Source organism: Aulonocara sp. 'chitande type north' Nkhata Bay, linkage group LG9 (assembly GCF_057382095.1).
Source record: "Aulonocara sp. 'chitande type north' Nkhata Bay isolate Kocher_YH1m ecotype deep benthic linkage group LG9, A_spYH_male_GT1.1, whole genome shotgun sequence".
NCBI classification, from domain to species: domain Eukaryota; kingdom Metazoa; phylum Chordata; class Actinopteri; order Cichliformes; family Cichlidae; genus Aulonocara; species Aulonocara sp. 'chitande type north' Nkhata Bay.
The window spans coordinates 6,175,443-6,191,197 of record NC_141352.1 but is presented as its reverse complement, the minus strand read 5'-3'; positions in this window follow the sequence as shown (position 1 = coordinate 6,191,197).

The following is a 15,755-nucleotide window of genomic DNA, read 5'->3' as shown; positions in this document are numbered from 1 at the left end:
AAGACTCAGACAAACATGTTTATGGCTTTATCTTATAGAACTCAATATCCCCGAGCTGGGCAAACAGGTTTTGCAGCCGTTTGAGCTAAGATTTTAAAATTATTCACATGATGAAAACCTATACTTTGTTTCAGGCGAGTTTCCCATTCAAATGCATGTAACAGTGAGAAACGCATTGTCTTGACGAAATAAAGCGTTTTTGAACAACTTCATATAAATCGCTGTAACTTTTGATAGAAGACTTAGACAAACATGTTTATGGCTTTATCTTATAGAACTCAATATCCCCGAGCTGGGCAAACAGGTTTTGCAGCCGTTTGAGCTAAGATTTTAAAATTATTCACATAATGAAAACCTATACTTTGTTTCAGGCGAGTTTCCCATTCAAATGCATGTAACAGTGAGAAACGCATTGTCTTGGCGAAATAAAGCGTTTTTGAACAACTTCATATAAATCGCTGTAACTTTTGATAGAAGACTTAGACAAACATGTTTATGGCTTTATCTTATAGAACTCAATATCCCCGTGCTGGGCAAACAGGTTTTGCAGCCGTTTGAGCTAAGATTTTAAAATTATTCACATAATGAAAACCTATACTTTGTTTCAGGCGAGTTTCCCATTCAAATGCATGTAACAGTGAGAAACACACTGTCTTGGCGAAATAAAGCGTTTTTGAACAACTTCATATAAATCGCTGTAACTTTTGATAGAAGACTCAGACAAACATGTTTATGGCTTTATCTTATAGAACTCAATATCCCCGTGCTGGGCAAACAGGTTTTTCAGCCGTTTGAGCTAAGATTTTAAAATTATTCACATGATGAAAACCTATACTTTGTTTCAGGCGAGTTTCCCATTCAAATGCATGTAACAGTGAGAAACACACTGTCTTGGCGAAATAAAGCGTTTTTGAACAACTTCATATAAATCGCTGTAACTTTTGATAGAAGACTCAGACAAACATGTTTATGGCTTTATCTTATAGAACTCAATATCCCCGAGCTGGGCAAACAGGTTTTGCAGCCGTTTGAGCTAAGATTTTAAAATTATTCACATGATGAAAACCTATACTTTGTTTCAGGCGAGTTTCCCATTCAAATGCATGTAACAGTGAGAAACGCATTGTCTTGGCGAAATAAAGCGTTTTTGAACAACTTCATATAAATCGCTGTAACTTTTGATAGAAGACTTAGACAAACATGTTTATGGCTTTATCTTATAGAACTCAATATCCCCGTGCTGGGCAAACAGGTTTTGCAGCCGTTTGAGCTAAGATTTTAAAATTATTCACATAATGAAAACCTATACTTTGTTTCAGGCGAGTTTCCCATTCAAATGCATGTAACAGTGAGAAACGCATTGTCTTGGCGAAATAAAGCGTTTTTGAACAACTTCATATAAATCGCTGTAACTTTTGATAGAAGACTTAGACAAACATGTTTATGGCTTTATCTTATAGAACTCAATATCCCCGTGCTGGGCAAACAGGTTTTGCAGCCGTTTGAGCTAAGATTTTAAAATTATTCACATAATGAAAACCTATACTTTGTCTCAGGCGAGTTTCCCATTCAAATGCATGTAACAGTGAGAAACACACTGTCTTGGCGAAATAAAGCGTTTTTGTACAACTTCATATAAATCGCTGTAACTTTTGATAGAAGACTCAGACAAACATGTTTATGGCTTTATCTTATAGAACTCAATATCCCCGTGCTGGGCAAACAGAACAGGTTTTGCAGCCGTTTGAGCTAAGATTTTAAAATTATTCACATAATGAAAACCTATACTTTGTTTCAGGCGAGTTTCCCATTCAAATGCATGTAACAGTGAGAAACGCATTGTCTTGGCGAAATAAAGCGTTTTTGAACAACTTCATATAAATCGCTGTAACTTTTGATAGAAGACTCAGACAAACATGTTTATGGCTTTATCTTATAGAACTCAATATCCCCGTGCTGGGCAAACAGGTTTTGCAGCCGTTTGAGCTAAGATTTTAAAATTATTCACATAATGAAAACCTATACTTTGTTTCAGGCGAGTTTCCCATTCAAATGCATGTAACAGTGAGAAACACACTGTCTTGGCGAAAGAAAGCGTTTTTGAACAACTTCATATAAATCGCTGTAACTTTTGATAGAAGACTCAGACAAACATGTTTATGGCTTTATCTTATAGAACTCAATATCCCCGAGCTGGGCAAACAGGTTTTGCAGCCGTTTGAGCTAAGATTTTAAAATTATTCACATGATGAAAACCTATACTTTGTTTCAGGCGAGTTTCCCATTCAAATGCATGTAACAGTGAGAAACGCATTGTCTTGGCGAAATAAAGCGTTTTTGAACAACTTCATATAAATCGCTGTAACTTTTGATAGAAGACTTAGACAAACATGTTTATGGCTTTATCTTATAGAACTCAATATCCCCGTGCTGGGCAAACAGGTTTTGCAGCCGTTTGAGCTAAGATTTTAAAATTATTCACATAATGAAAACCTATACTTTGTTTCAGGCGAGTTTCCCATTCAAATGCATGTAACAGTGAGAAACGCATTGTCTTGGCGAAATAAAGCGTTTTTGAACAACTTCATATAAATCGCTGTAACTTTTGATAGAAGACTCAGACAAACATGTTTATGGCTTTATCTTATAGAACTCAATATCCCCGTGCTGGGCAAACAGGTTTTGCAGCCGTTTGAGCTAAGATTTTAAAATTATTCACATAATGAAAACCTATACTTTGTTTCAGGCGAGTTTCCCATTCAAATGCATGTAACAGTGAGAAACGCATTGTCTTGGCGAAATAAAGCGTTTTTGAACAACTTCATATAAATCGCTGTAACTTTTGATAGAAGACTTAGACAAACATGTTTATGGCTTTATCTTATAGAACTCAATATCCCCGTGCTGGGCAAACAGGTTTTGCAGCCGTTTGAGCTAAGATTTTAAAATTATTCACATAATGAAAACCTATACTTTGTCTCAGGCGAGTTTCCCATTCAAATGCATGTAACAGTGAGAAACACACTGTCTTGGCGAAATAAAGCGTTTTTGTACAACTTCATATAAATCGCTGTAACTTTTGATAGAAGACTCAGACAAACATGTTTATGGCTTTATCTTATAGAACTCAATATCCCCGTGCTGGGCAAACAGAACAGGTTTTGCAGCCGTTTGAGCTAAGATTTTAAAATTATTCACATAATGAAAACCTATACTTTGTTTCAGGCGAGTTTCCCATTCAAATGCATGTAACAGTGAGAAACACACTGTCTTGGCGAAATAAAGCGTTTTTGAACAACTTCATATAAATCGCTGTAACTTTTGATAGAAGACTTAGACAAACATGTTTATGGCTTTATCTTATAGAACTCAATATCCCCGTGCTGGGCAAACAGGTTTTGCAGCCGTTTGAGCTAAGATTTTAAAATTATTCACATAATGAAAACCTATACTTTGTTTCAGGCGAGTTTCCCATTCAAATGCATGTAACAGTGAGAAACGCATTGTCTTGGCGAAATAAAGCGTTTTTGAACAACTTCATATAAATCGCTGTAACTTTTGATAGAAGACTTAGACAAACATGTTTATGGCTTTATCTTATAGAACTCAATATCCCCGTGCTGGGCAAACAGGTTTTGCAGCCGTTTGAGCTAAGATTTTAAAATTATTCACATAATGAAAACCTATACTTTGTTTCAGGCGAGTTTCCCATTCAAATGCATGTAACAGTGAGAAACACACTGTCTTGGCGAAATAAAGCGTTTTTGAACAACTTCATATAAATCGCTGTAACTTTTGATAGAAGACTCAGACAAACATGTTTATGGCTTTATCTTATAGAACTCAATATCCCCGTGCTGGGCAAACAGAACAGGTTTTGCAGCCGTTTGAGCTAAGATTTTAAAATTATTCACATAATGAAAACCTATACTTTGTTTCAGGCGAGTTTCTCATTCAAATGCATGTAACAGTGAGAAACACACTGTCTTGGCGAAATAAAGCGTTTTTGTACAACTTCATATAAATCGCTGTAACTTTTGATAGAAGACTCAGACAAACATGTTTATGGCTTTATCTTATAGAACTCAATATCCCTGTGCTGGGCAAACAGGTTTTGCAGCCGTTTGAGCTAAGATTTTAAAATTATTCACATAATGAAAACCTATACTTTGTTTCAGGCGAGTTTCCCATTCAAATGCATGTAACAGTGAGAAACACACTGTCTTGGCGAAATAAAGCGTTTTTGAACAACTTCATATAAATCGCTGTAACTTTTGATAGAAGACTCAGACAAACATGTTTATGGCTTTATCTTATAGAACTCAATATCCCCGTGCTGGGCAAACAGGTTTTGCAGCCGTTTGAGCTAAGATTTTAAAATTATTCACATAATGAAAACCTATACTTTGTTTCAGGCGAGTTTCCCATTCAAATGCATGTAACAGTGAGAAACGCATTGTCTTGGCGAAATAAAGCGTTTTTGAACAACTTCATATAAATCGCTGTAACATTTGATAGAAGACTCAGACAAACATGTTTATGGCTTTATCTTATAGAACTCAATATCCCCGAGCTGGGCAAACAGGTTTTGCAGCCGTTTGAGCTAAGATTTTAAAATTATTCACATGATGAAAACCTATACTTTGTTTCAGGCGAGTTTCCCATTCAAATGCATGTAACAGTGAGAAACGCATTGTCTTGGCGAAATAAAGCGTTTTTGAACAACTTCATATAAATCGCTGTAACTTTTGATAGAAGACTTAGACAAACATGTTTATGGCTTTATCTTATAGAACTCAATATCCCCGTGCTGGGCAAACAGGTTTTGCAGCCGTTTGAGCTAAGATTTTAAAATTATTCACATAATGAAAACCTATACTTTGTTTCAGGCGAGTTTCCCATTCAAATGCATGTAACAGTGAGAAACGCATTGTCTTGGCGAAATAAAGCGTTTTTGAACAACTTCATATAAATCGCTGTAACTTTTGATAGAAGACTCAGACAAACATGTTTATGGCTTTATCTTATAGAACTCAATATCCCCGTGCTGGGCAAACAGGTTTTGCAGCCGTTTGAGCTAAGATTTTAAAATTATTCACATAATGAAAACCTATACTTTGTTTCAGGCGAGTTTCCCATTCAAATGCATGTAACAGTGAGAAACGCATTGTCTTGGCGAAATAAAGCGTTTTTGAACAACTTCATATAAATCGCTGTAACTTTTGATAGAAGACTTAGACAAACATGTTTATGGCTTTATCTTATAGAACTCAATATCCCCGTGCTGGGCAAACAGGTTTTGCAGCCGTTTGAGCTAAGATTTTAAAATTATTCACATAATGAAAACCTATACTTTGTCTCAGGCGAGTTTCCCATTCAAATGCATGTAACAGTGAGAAACACACTGTCTTGGCGAAATAAAGCGTTTTTGTACAACTTCATATAAATCGCTGTAACTTTTGATAGAAGACTCAGACAAACATGTTTATGGCTTTATCTTATAGAACTCAATATCCCCGTGCTGGGCAAACAGAACAGGTTTTGCAGCCGTTTGAGCTAAGATTTTAAAATTATTCACATAATGAAAACCTATACTTTGTTTCAGGCGAGTTTCCCATTCAAATGCATGTAACAGTGAGAAACGCATTGTCTTGGCGAAATAAAGCGTTTTTGAACAACTTCATATAAATCGCTGTAACTTTTGATAGAAGACTCAGACAAACATGTTTATGGCTTTATCTTATAGAACTCAATATCCCCGTGCTGGGCAAACAGGTTTTGCAGCCGTTTGAGCTAAGATTTTAAAATTATTCACATGATGAAAACCTATACTTTGTTTCAGGCGAGTTTCCCATTCAAATGCATGTAACAGTGAGAAACGCATTGTCTTGGCGAAATAAAGCGTTTTTGAACAACTTCATATAAATCGCTGTAACTTTTGATAGAAGACTTAGACAAACATGTTTATGGCTTTATCTTATAGAACTCAATATCCCCGTGCTGGGCAAACAGGTTTTGCAGCCGTTTGAGCTAAGATTTTAAAATTATTCACATAATGAAAACCTATACTTTGTTTCAGGCGAGTTTCCCATTCAAATGCATGTAACAGTGAGAAACACACTGTCTTGGCGAAAGAAAGCGTTTTTGAACAACTTCATATAAATCGCTGTAACTTTTGATAGAAGACTCAGACAAACATGTTTATGGCTTTATCTTATAGAACTCAATATCCCCGAGCTGGGCAAACAGGTTTTGCAGCCGTTTGAGCTAAGATTTTAAAATTATTCACATGATGAAAACCTATACTTTGTTTCAGGCGAGTTTCCCATTCAAATGCATGTAACAGTGAGAAACGCATTGTCTTGGCGAAATAAAGCGTTTTTGAACAACTTCATATAAATCGCTGTAACTTTTGATAGAAGACTTAGACAAACATGTTTATGGCTTTATCTTATAGAACTCAATATCCCCGTGCTGGGCAAACAGGTTTTGCAGCCGTTTGAGCTAAGATTTTAAAATTATTCACATAATGAAAACCTATACTTTGTTTCAGGCGAGTTTCCCATTCAAATGCATGTAACAGTGAGAAACGCATTGTCTTGGCGAAATAAAGCGTTTTTGAACAACTTCATATAAATCGCTGTAACTTTTGATAGAAGACTTAGACAAACATGTTTATGGCTTTATCTTATAGAACTCAATATCCCCGTGCTGGGCAAACAGGTTTTGCAGCCGTTTGAGCTAAGATTTTAAAATTATTCACATAATGAAAACCTATACTTTGTTTCAGGCGAGTTTCCCATTCAAATGCATGTAACAGTGAGAAACACACTGTCTTGGCGAAATAAAGCGTTTTTGAACAACTTCATATAAATCGCTGTAACTTTTGATAGAAGACTCAGACAAACATGTTTATGGCTTTATCTTATAGAACTCAATATCCCCGTGCTGGGCAAACAGGTTTTTCAGCCGTTTGAGCTAAGATTTTAAAATTATTCACATGATGAAAACCTATACTTTGTTTCAGGCGAGTTTCCCATTCAAATGCATGTAACAGTGAGAAACACACTGTCTTGGCGAAATAAAGCGTTTTTGAACAACTTCATATAAATCGCTGTAACTTTTGATAGAAGACTCAGACAAACATGTTTATGGCTTTATCTTATAGAACTCAATATCCCCGAGCTGGGCAAACAGGTTTTGCAGCCGTTTGAGCTAAGATTTTAAAATTATTCACATAATGAAAACCTATACTTTGTTTCAGGCGAGTTTCCCATTCAAATGCATGTAACAGTGAGAAACGCATTGTCTTGGCGAAATAAAGCGTTTTTGAACAACTTCATATAAATCGCTGTAACTTTTGATAGAAGACTTAGACAAACATGTTTATGGCTTTATCTTATAGAACTCAATATCCCCGTGCTGGGCAAACAGGTTTTGCAGCCGTTTGAGCTAAGATTTTAAAATTATTCACATAATGAAAACCTATACTTTGTCTCAGGCGAGTTTACCATTCAAATGCATGTAACAGTGAGAAACACACTGTCTTGGCGAAATAAAGCGTTTTTGTACAACTTCATATAAATCGCTGTAACTTTTGATAGAAGACTCAGACAAACATGTTTATGGCTTTATCTTATAGAACTCAATATCCCCGTGCTGGGCAAACAGAACAGGTTTTGCAGCCGTTTGAGCTAAGATTTTAAAATTATTCACATAATGAAAACCTATACTTTGTTTCAGGCGAGTTTCCCATTCAAATGCATGTAACAGTGAGAAACGCATTGTCTTGGCGAAATAAAGCGTTTTTGAACAACTTCATATAAATCGCTGTAACTTTTGATAGAAGACTCAGACAAACATGTTTATGGCTTTATCTTATAGAACTCAATATCCCCGTGCTGGGCAAACAGGTTTTGCAGCCGTTTGAGCTAAGATTTTAAAATTATTCACATAATGAAAACCTATACTTTGTTTCAGGCGAGTTTCCCATTCAAATGCATGTAACAGTGAGAAACGCATTGTCTTGGCGAAAGAAAGCGTTTTTGAACAACTTCATATAAATCGCTGTAACTTTTGATAGAAGACTCAGACAAACATGTTTATGGCTTTATCTTATAGAACTCAATATCCCCGTGCTGGGCAAACAGGTTTTGCAGCCGTTTGAGCTAAGATTTTAAAATTATTCACATAATGAAAACCTATACTTTGTTTCAGGCGAGTTTCCCATTCAAATGCATGTAACAGTGAGAAACGCATTGTCTTGGCGAAATAAAGCGTTTTTGAACAACTTCATATAAATCGCTGTAACTTTTGATAGAAGACTTAGACAAACATGTTTATGGCTTTATCTTATAGAACTCAATATCCCCGTGCTGGGCAAACAGGTTTTGCAGCCGTTTGAGCTAAGATTTTAAAATTATTCACATAATGAAAACCTATACTTTGTCTCAGGCGAGTTTCCCATTCAAATGCATGTAACAGTGAGAAACACACTGTCTTGGCGAAATAAAGCGTTTTTGTACAACTTCATATAAATCGCTGTAACTTTTGATAGAAGACTCAGACAAACATGTTTATGGCTTTATCTTATAGAACTCAATATCCCCGTGCTGGGCAAACAGAACAGGTTTTGCAGCCGTTTGAGCTAAGATTTTAAAATTATTCACATAATGAAAACCTATACTTTGTTTCAGGCGAGTTTCCCATTCAAATGCATGTAACAGTGAGAAACGCATTGTCTTGGCGAAATAAAGCGTTTTTGAACAACTTCATATAAATCGCTGTAACTTTTGATAGAAGACTCAGACAAACATGTTTATGGCTTTATCTTATAGAACTCAATATCCCCGAGCTGGGCAAACAGGTTTTGCAGCCGTTTGAGCTAAGATTTTAAAATTATTCACATGATGAAAACCTATACTTTGTTTCAGGCGAGTTTCCCATTCAAATGCATGTAACAGTGAGAAACGCATTGTCTTGGCGAAATAAAGCGTTTTTGAACAACTTCATATAAATCGCTGTAACTTTTGATAGAAGACTCAGACAAACATGTTTATGGCTTTATCTTATAGAACTCAATATCCCCGTGCTGGGCAAACAGAACAGGTTTTGCAGCCGTTTGAGCTAAGATTTTAAAATTATTCACATAATGAAAACCTATACTTTGTTTCAGGCGAGTTTCCCATTCAAATGCATGTAACAGTGAGAAACGCATTGTCTTGGCGAAATAAAGCGTTTTTGAACAACTTCATATAAATCGCTGTAACTTTTGATAGAAGACTCAGACAAACATGTTTATGGCTTTATCTTATAGAACTCAATATCCCCGAGCTGGGCAAACAGGTTTTGCAGCCGTTTGAGCTAAGATTTTAAAATTATTCACATGATGAAAACCTATACTTTGTTTCAGGCGAGTTTCCCATTCAAATGCATGTAACAGTGAGAAACGCATTGTCTTGGCGAAATAAAGCGTTTTTGAACAACTTCATATAAATCGCTGTAACTTTTGATAGAAGACTTAGACAAACATGTTTATGGCTTTATCTTATAGAACTCAATATCCCCGTGCTGGGCAAACAGGTTTTGCAGCCGTTTGAGCTAAGATTTTAAAATTATTCACATAATGAAAACCTATACTTTGTTTCAGGCGAGTTTCCCATTCAAATGCATGTAACAGTGAGAAACGCATTGTCTTGGCGAAATAAAGCGTTTTTGAACAACTTCATATAAATCGCTGTAACTTTTGATAGAAGACTTAGACAAACATGTTTATGGCTTTATCTTATAGAACTCAATATCCCCGTGCTGGGCAAACAGGTTTTGCAGCCGTTTGAGCTAAGATTTTAAAATTATTCACATAATGAAAACCTATACTTTGTTTCAGGCGAGTTTCCCATTCAAATGCATGTAACAGTGAGAAACACACTGTCTTGGCGAAAGAAAGCGTTTTTGAACAACTTCATATAAATCGCTGTAACTTTTGATAGAAGACTCAGACAAACATGTTTATGGCTTTATCTTATAGAACTCAATATCCCCGTGCTGGGCAAACAGAACAGGTTTTGCAGCCGTTTGAGCTAAGATTTTAAAATTATTCACATAATGAAAACCTATACTTTGTTTCAGGCGAGTTTCTCATTCAAATGCATGTAACAGTGAGAAACACACTGTCTTGGCGAAATAAAGCGTTTTTGTACAACTTCATATAAATCGCTGTAACTTTTGATAGAAGACTCAGACAAACATGTTTATGGCTTTATCTTATAGAACTCAATATCCCTGTGCTGGGCAAACAGGTTTTGCAGCCGTTTGAGCTAAGATTTTAAAATTATTCACATAATGAAAACCTATACTTTGTTTCAGGCGAGTTTCCCATTCAAATGCATGTAACAGTGAGAAACACACTGTCTTGGCGAAATAAAGCGTTTTTGAACAACTTCATATAAATCGCTGTAACTTTTGATAGAAGACTCAGACAAACATGTTTATGGCTTTATCTTATAGAACTCAATATCCCCGTGCTGGGCAAACAGGTTTTGCAGCCGTTTGAGCTAAGATTTTAAAATTATTCACATAATGAAAACCTATACTTTGTTTCAGGCGAGTTTCCCATTCAAATGCATGTAACAGTGAGAAACGCATTGTCTTGGCGAAATAAAGCGTTTTTGAACAACTTCATATAAATCGCTGTAACTTTTGATAGAAGACTCAGACAAACATGTTTATGGCTTTATCTTATAGAACTCAATATCCCTGTGCTGGGCAAACAGGTTTTGCAGCCGTTTGAGCTAAGATTTTAAAATTATTCACATAATGAAAACCTATACTTTGTTTCAGGCGAGTTTCCCATTCAAATGCATGTAACAGTGAGAAACGCATTGTCTTGGCGAAATAAAGCGTTTTTGAACAACTTCATATAAATCGCTGTAACTTTTGATAGAAGACTCAGACAAACATGTTTATGGCTTTATCTTATAGAACTCAATATCCCTGTGCTGGGCAAACAGGTTTTGCAGCCGTTTGAGCTAAGATTTTAAAATTATTCACACAATGAAAACCTATACTTTGTTTCAGGCGAGTTTCCCATTCAAATGCATGTAACAGTGAGAAACACACTGTCTTGGCGAAATAAAGCGTTTTTGTACAACTTCATATAAATCGCTGTAACTTTTGATAGAAGACTCAGACAAACATGTTTATGGCTTTATCTTATAGAACTCAATATCCCTGTGCTGGGCAAACAGAACAGGTTTTGCAGCCGTTTGAGCTAAGATTTTAAAATTATTCACATAATGAAAACCTATACTTTGTTTCAGGCGAGTTTCCCATTCAAATGCATGTAACAGTGAGAAACGCATTGTCTTGGCGAAATAAAGCGTTTTTGAACAACTTCATATAAATCGCTGTAACTTTTGATAGAAGACTCAGACAAACATGTTTATGGCTTTATCTTATAGAACTCAATATCCCCGTGCTGGGCAAACAGAACAGGTTTTGCAGCCGTTTGAGCTAAGATTTTAAAATTATTCACATAATGAAAACCTATACTTTGTTTCAGGCGAGTTTCCCATTCAAATGCATGTAACAGTGAGAAACGCATTGTCTTGGCGAAATAAAGCGTTTTTGAACAACTTCATATAAATCGCTGTAACTTTTGATAGAAGACTTAGACAAACATGTTTATGGCTTTATCTTATAGAACTCAATATCCCCGTGCTGGGCAAACAGGTTTTGCAGCCGTTTGAGCTAAGATTTTAAAATTATTCACATGATGAAAACCTATACTTTGTTTCAGGCGAGTTTCCCATTCAAATGCATGTAACAGTGAGAAACGCATTGTCTTGGCGAAATAAAGCGTTTTTGAACAACTTCATATAAATCGCTGTAACTTTTGATAGAAGACTCAGACAAACATGTTTATGGCTTTATCTTATAGAACTCAATATCCCCGTGCTGGGCAAACAGAACAGGTTTTGCAGCTGTTTGAGCTAAGATTTTAAAATTATTCACATAATGAAAACCTATACTTTGTTTCAGGCGAGTTTCCCATTCAAATGCATGTAACAGTGAGAAACGCATTGTCTTGGCGAAATAAAGCGTTTTTGAACAACTTCATATAAATCGCTGTAACTTTTGATAGAAGACTCAGACAAACATGTTTATGGCTTTATCTTATAGAACTCAATATCCCTGTGCTGGGCAAACAGGTTTTGCAGCCGTTTGAGCTAAGATTTTAAAATTATTCACACAATGAAAACCTATACTTTGTTTCAGGCGAGTTTCCCATTCAAATGCATGTAACAGTGAGAAACACACTGTCTTGGCGAAATAAAGCGTTTTTGTACAACTTCATATAAATCGCTGTAACTTTTGATAGAAGACTCAGACAAACATGTTTATGGCTTTATCTTATAGAACTCAATATCCCTGTGCTGGGCAAACAGAACAGGTTTTGCAGCCGTTTGAGCTAAGATTTTAAAATTATTCACATAATGAAAACCTATACTTTGTTTCAGGCGAGTTTCCCATTCAAATGCATGTAACAGTGAGAAACGCATTGTCTTGGCGAAATAAAGCGTTTTTGAACAACTTCATATAAATCGCTGTAACTTTTGATAGAAGACTCAGACAAACATGTTTATGGCTTTATCTTATAGAACTCAATATCCCCGTGCTGGGCAAACAGAACAGGTTTTGCAGCCGTTTGAGCTAAGATTTTAAAATTATTCACATAATGAAAACCTATACTTTGTTTCAGGCGAGTTTCCCATTCAAATGCATGTAACAGTGAGAAACGCATTGTCTTGGCGAAATAAAGCGTTTTTGAACAACTTCATATAAATCGCTGTAACTTTTGATAGAAGACTTAGACAAACATGTTTATGGCTTTATCTTATAGAACTCAATATCCCCGTGCTGGGCAAACAGGTTTTGCAGCCGTTTGAGCTAAGATTTTAAAATTATTCACATGATGAAAACCTATACTTTGTTTCAGGCGAGTTTCCCATTCAAATGCATGTAACAGTGAGAAACGCATTGTCTTGGCGAAATAAAGCGTTTTTGAACAACTTCATATAAATCGCTGTAACTTTTGATAGAAGACTCAGACAAACATGTTTATGGCTTTATCTTATAGAACTCAATATCCCCGTGCTGGGCAAACAGAACAGGTTTTGCAGCCGTTTGAGCTAAGATTTTAAAATTATTCACATAATGAAAACCTATACTTTGTTTCAGGCGAGTTTCCCATTCAAATGCATGTAACAGTGAGAAACGCATTGTCTTGGCGAAATAAAGCGTTTTTGAACAACTTCATATAAATCGCTGTAACTTTTGATAGAAGACTCAGACAAACATGTTTATGGCTTTATCTTATAGAACTCAATATCCCTGTGCTGGGCAAACAGGTTTTGCAGCCGTTTGAGCTAAGATTTTAAAATTATTCACACAATGAAAACCTATACTTTGTTTCAGGCGAGTTTCCCATTCAAATGCATGTAACAGTGAGAAACACACTGTCTTGGCGAAATAAAGCGTTTTTGTACAACTTCATATAAATCGCTGTAACTTTTGATAGAAGACTCAGACAAACATGTTTATGGCTTTATCTTATAGAACTCAATATCCCTGTGCTGGGCAAACAGAACAGGTTTTGCAGCCGTTTGAGCTAAGATTTTAAAATTATTCACATAATGAAAACCTATACTTTGTTTCAGGCGAGTTTCCCATTCAAATGCATGTAACAGTGAGAAACGCATTGTCTTGGCGAAATAAAGCGTTTTTGAACAACTTCATATAAATCGCTGTAACTTTTGATAGAAGACTCAGACAAACATGTTTATGGCTTTATCTTATAGAACTCAATATCCCCGTGCTGGGCAAACAGAACAGGTTTTGCAGCCGTTTGAGCTAAGATTTTAAAATTATTCACATAATGAAAACCTATACTTTGTTTCAGGCGAGTTTCCCATTCAAATGCATGTAACAGTGAGAAACGCATTGTCTTGGCGAAATAAAGCGTTTTTGTACAACTTCATATAAATCGCTGTAACTTTTGATAGAAGACTCAGACAAACATGTTTATGGCTTTATCTTATAGAACTCAATATCCCCGTGCTGGGCAAACAGAACAGGTTTTGCAGCCGTTTGAGCTAAGATTTTAAAATTATTCACATAATGAAAACCTATACTTTGTTTCAGGCGAGTTTCCCATTCAAATGCATGTAACAGTGAGAAACGCATTGTCTTGGCGAAATAAAGCGTTTTTGAACAACTTCATATAAATCGCTGTAACTTTTGATAGAAGACTCAGACAAACATGTTTATGGCTTTATCTTATAGAACTCAATATCCCCGTGCTGGGCAAACAGGTTTTGCAGCCGTTTGAGCTAAGATTTTAAAATTATTCACATAATGAAAACCTATACTTTGTTTCAGGCGAGTTTCCCATTCAAATGCATGTAACAGTGAGAAACGCATTGTCTTGGCGAAATAAAGCGTTTTTGAACAACTTCATATAAATCGCTGTAACTTTTGATAGAAGACTTAGACAAACATGTTTATGGCTTTATCTTATAGAACTCAATATCCCCGTGCTGGGCAAACAGGTTTTGCAGCCGTTTGAGCTAAGATTTTAAAATTATTCACATAATGAAAACCTATACTTTGTCTCAGGCGAGTTTCCCATTCAAATGCATGTAACAGTGAGAAACACACTGTCTTGGCGAAATAAAGCGTTTTTGTACAACTTCATATAAATCGCTGTAACTTTTGATAGAAGACTCAGACAAACATGTTTATGGCTTTATCTTATAGAACTCAATATCCCCGTGCTGGGCAAACAGAACAGGTTTTGCAGCCGTTTGAGCTAAGATTTTAAAATTATTCACATAATGAAAACCTATACTTTGTTTCAGGCGAGTTTCCCATTCAAATGCATGTAACAGTGAGAAACGCATTGTCTTGGCGAAATAAAGCGTTTTTGAACAACTTCATATAAATCGCTGTAACTTTTGATAGAAGACTCAGACAAACATGTTTATGGCTTTATCTTATAGAACTCAATATCCCCGAGCTGGGCAAACAGGTTTTGCAGCCGTTTGAGCTAAGATTTTAAAATTATTCACATGACGAAAACCTATACTTTGTTTCAGGCGAGTTTCCCATTCAAATGCATGTAACAGTGAGAAACGCATTGTCTTGGCGAAATAAAGCGTTTTTGAACAACTTCATATAAATCGCTGTAACTTTTGATAGAAGACTTAGACAAACATGTTTATGGCTTTATCTTATAGAACTCAATATCCCCGTGCTGGGCAAACAGGTTTTGCAGCCGTTTGAGCTAAGATTTTAAAATTATTCACATAATGAAAACCTATACTTTGTTTCAGGCGAGTTTCCCATTCAAATGCATGTAACAGTGAGAAACACACTGTCTTGGCGAAATAAAGCGTTTTTGAACAACTTCATATAAATCGCTGTAACTTTTGATAGAAGACTTAGACAAACATGTTTATGGCTTTATCTTATAGAACTCAATATCCCCGTGCTGGGCAAACAGGTTTTGCAGCCGTTTGAGCTAAGATTTTAAAATTATTCACATAATGAAAACCTATACTTTGTTTCAGGCGAGTTTCCCATTCAAATGCATGTAACAGTGAGAAACGCATTGTCTTGGCGAAATAAAGCGTTTTTGAACAACTTCATATAAATCGCTGTAACTTTTGATAGAAGACTTAGACAAACATGTTTAT